At 40.3% G+C, this 3,746-nt stretch overlaps 1 protein-coding gene across 1 annotated transcript in view; it reads right to left on the bottom strand.

Moving 5' to 3' along the window:
- The window catches only part of HOOK1 (hook microtubule tethering protein 1), a 32,541-nt gene that overhangs the window by 27,850 nt on the left and 945 nt on the right, over window positions 1–3,746 (bottom strand). The gene's annotated exons all lie outside the window — the stretch shown is intronic.

Raw genomic sequence — 3,746 nt, forward strand, 5'->3', positions numbered from 1 at the left:
AAAAAACCCGCAGGCCTAGAGCATGCTCAACTCAAACTTTTCTAAAGAAGCACTTGCATCTTTTATCCACCAGGTGTCAACCACATAAACATATCTTACAGAAAACTTGTTTAATATACCAGAAAACTACCAGACTTTTAGAAGACATCTGAAGGCAGCCCTGTTTAGGGAGGCTTTTAATGTTTAATAGATCACTGTGTTTTATTTTTCTGTTGGAAGCCGCCCAGAGTGGCTGGAGAAGCCCAGCCAGATGGGCGGGGTATAAATAATAAATTCTTATTATATTATTATTATATGGTTTTGCTATTCTGAAAGAACATAAAAACAAGCTATTCTGTTTTTGTGACGAATGCAGTACAGTATTTGATTCGTGATAGACAGGTATTCAGTAGTATTTCTTAATAATGCAGTATAAATGATGGGAGGTACTGATCAACAAGACAATATGCACAATAAAAAAGCCTGGAATTATACACCATGATTCCAATCAGCACAATAACATTTCAAAATACTGTGTTTCAATAGGCATTATCAGTATATTGATGTTTTTAAAATAACTAATGCTTACGTAGTAATAATATTTTGTTAAAATTAAGGAAAGAGGGGGAAAATACTTAAGAAAGAAACACTGTTGCCAGCTTTTCGTAAGGATTAGGCTCAGGTTGTAAATATGTGTAAATAAACCATATACTGTATCCTAAAGACACCAGAATCTCTGCTGTCCGTCATTCCAACTAGACAGGGCACTGGGTAATTGCCTGGAATCCCTGGGATCTTGCACCGCTCGGAGATTGGGATGCCATGCAACCATATTATTAAATTTTAATTATTGTATTCCTTAGGACAGCTGTGCAAATGATATAGATAAGCAAACAAAAATATGTGAATGTTAGTCATTTTTCCATAAACAATTTAAACTGCAGTTTTATTCTAAGTCTCTCCCCTCGCGTTTATTAAAGGAGATCCTTTGTACTGTATCATAGACAATGCAATTTTGGAGAAATAAGCAATATTGGGAAATACTTAATTCAACTAAAATGACAATATGCTGGTTGTGAAATGATTTAAAGGTCACCTGGATTGGAGGAGGTGGTCTGCTAGGTAACCTGATCCCAAGTTGTTTAGGACTTTAAATGTCAGCAAGCAAATTTTGAATTCACCTTGTAGCTTTAAAGTAAGCCAGTGTAGATATTCTGACACCAGTGTAATATGCCAAAAATTAGGGTTTCCCATTAAACATCCTAGCAGGTGGATTTTGCACCATCTGCAGCTTCTGAACCAGGTACAAGGGTAGCACCATATACAGCACTTTTCAGTAATCTAATGGTTTAATTTATACCTAGAAGAAAATGTGGCTGAATCTGTGCAGTTGCAAACAGATGGGGTGCAAACCTGACCCTGAGAAATCAAGAGGAAAATGGAAGTTCAGGTGTCTGGTTTGAGTTTCACAAGGAAGCTAAGCTGAAACAGAGTTTCCCCCCAGTTCAAAGTGGTAACTCTCAGTATGGTAGGTACAGAAAAAATGCCCCAAAGAGTATATAGCACGACTGTAGCAATTAATACGGGCAGGCACTTGAACACTTTCTGCTAATCACATAGCTTTAGGTTTCAGTTATCTAATAAGAATTCCTTCAAATAAAAATCTCTTTCTTTCTTCATCAAGAGTAAATCATTAAGGAGAATTAAAGCTGCACAGACTGGAGCAACATATGGCTGTAAATAATGTTAAGCTTCAGAAACTAATACAGTGGGGAAGAAAATTGTTGAACAGCCAACACAAAGCAGCAAAGGATGACCATTCCCTTTGATATTATGGAAGCCAAGTGACACTGCGCTGGTCAGTGAAATGGGGTCTTCCAGAAAGAAGGGCGGCTTCTGTATACCAAACATAAATTGGGGTTTAAGGGATGGAGACAGGAAGATCAAGAGCTACAGTTGTGCTGTCATGTAGCCATCAGGCTGATACTAGAGTCCTAATGGCTTGCTTCCCTTTAGTCTAGGGCAGGAATGGGAAACTTCAAATCTCCAGGACTTTGCCCAGGCCACACTCCTCCCCAGTCCTGACTGGAAGTATCCCTTAAGTGTGATGCTGCCTTCTTCTTCCCTGTACATAAGTTAGGGAGATGTGGTGGGTGTGTAAACCCCTGACTTTTGTAATCCTGGACTGTAACCTACTGTAGAAAAGTAAGAGTCAAATCCAAAGCTCCACTCACTTTTGCCTTTGAAAAGCTGCTAGCTGCTATGCAGATCCATGAGAAAATGTGGCCTTCAGATTTTTGATTTTTTAAAAACCCTCCTCTGACCTAGACCCTTAAAACAGTGGAGGAAGGGGGCTATGTACTCACCTCCATGCACTGTCATTGGTTGGACATGGATGATGATCATCATGGCCCCTCACTCAATTTTCTTTATCTCACCCTCTACAACTGGGGTCCCCAAAATACCCCAAACTAAGGCCCGGGGGCGGGATGCGGCCCAATCGCCTTCTAAATCTGGCCCGCGGACGGTCCGGGAATCACCATGTTTTTACATGATTAGAATGTGTCCTTTTATTTAAAATGCATCTCTGGGTTATTTGTGGGACATAGGAATTCGCTCTTTTTTTAAATAGTCTGGCCCCCCCACAAGGTCTGAGGGACAGTGGACCGGCCCCCTGATGGAAAAGTTTGCTGACCCCTGCTCTACAACACAGTTCCTTGTGGGCAATGAACTTGTGCACATTTAATCAGTGGCACTGCAAGTAATGGGCACACTTTTTTATATCTGACAGTATATTGGTTCTGGTTGAAATGAAATGTAATATACTAACAAGAATAGTAGCTTTATGTTTTGTTCGTTACTTTATAATCCCATCAATCTATCCAAAAGCCACCTATATGGGGGGGGGGAGTTGAGAGCATGGGGACTACCGGTACTTCCTTTTCTCCCCCCCCCACTTATGTTTCTAGTAATAAAACTCCAAAATGTGTGTTTTAACACAAGAAACTGCTAAGGTTTCCAGATTTACGGACAGACTAGATTTGCCTCTTGCTCCATGACCTTGATAAATATACTACTACCTTTAAAATATCTTTGTTTGTTATGGCAGCTTATAAGATTCAATGCAATTTTTTCAATTGAATTTTTTCCAGTGGCAATTTAATAAAGTTAGTACTCTAGGTTACAGTGAAGTTCAGTTTAACCCGTATAAGAATACATTGTCACTATCAAGCTTTGATCACCCAGCACTCCTCGGTCTTCATGATGCATGGGATAAGGGATTCTTGAAATGACCTTTGGTTTTGATGAAACAGGACTGCCAATTTCCTCATTATATATTAGATAGAAGCAAAAAATCCTCTTGTAAGCTGGCTCCTTAGCAACATGCACAATTATATAAACTGCTCCTGGCATATTTACTTGAACTCAGTGATAAACACATAGAAAAAACATGCACAGAGATAAGTTGCATGGCTGCAGTATTGGGGAGGAAACTGCACTGAATGAAGCATGCATTTGGGTAAATAAGGTGTAATTTGGGCCGCACAAATTGAACTGAACATACTGACTGACGGTGGTACATTATGGCAGAGTTGGCCCAAGACATTTTGGCACTTCAGGCGGGTCCTGAAATGGCACCCTACTCCTGATGTCAAGGAAGAATGGGCGAGAGAAGATCTACATCAGGAAGACCTACATCAGGAACAAGGGCGGGAGAAAGCTCGACATTGGGATCTGCTGTCCCTGTGGATCCTGCCACCTGAGGC

This window comes from Zootoca vivipara, chromosome 7 (assembly GCF_965207765.1).
Source record: "Zootoca vivipara chromosome 7, rZooViv2.hap1.1, whole genome shotgun sequence".
Classification (NCBI taxonomy): Eukaryota; Metazoa; Chordata; class Lepidosauria; order Squamata; family Lacertidae; genus Zootoca; species Zootoca vivipara.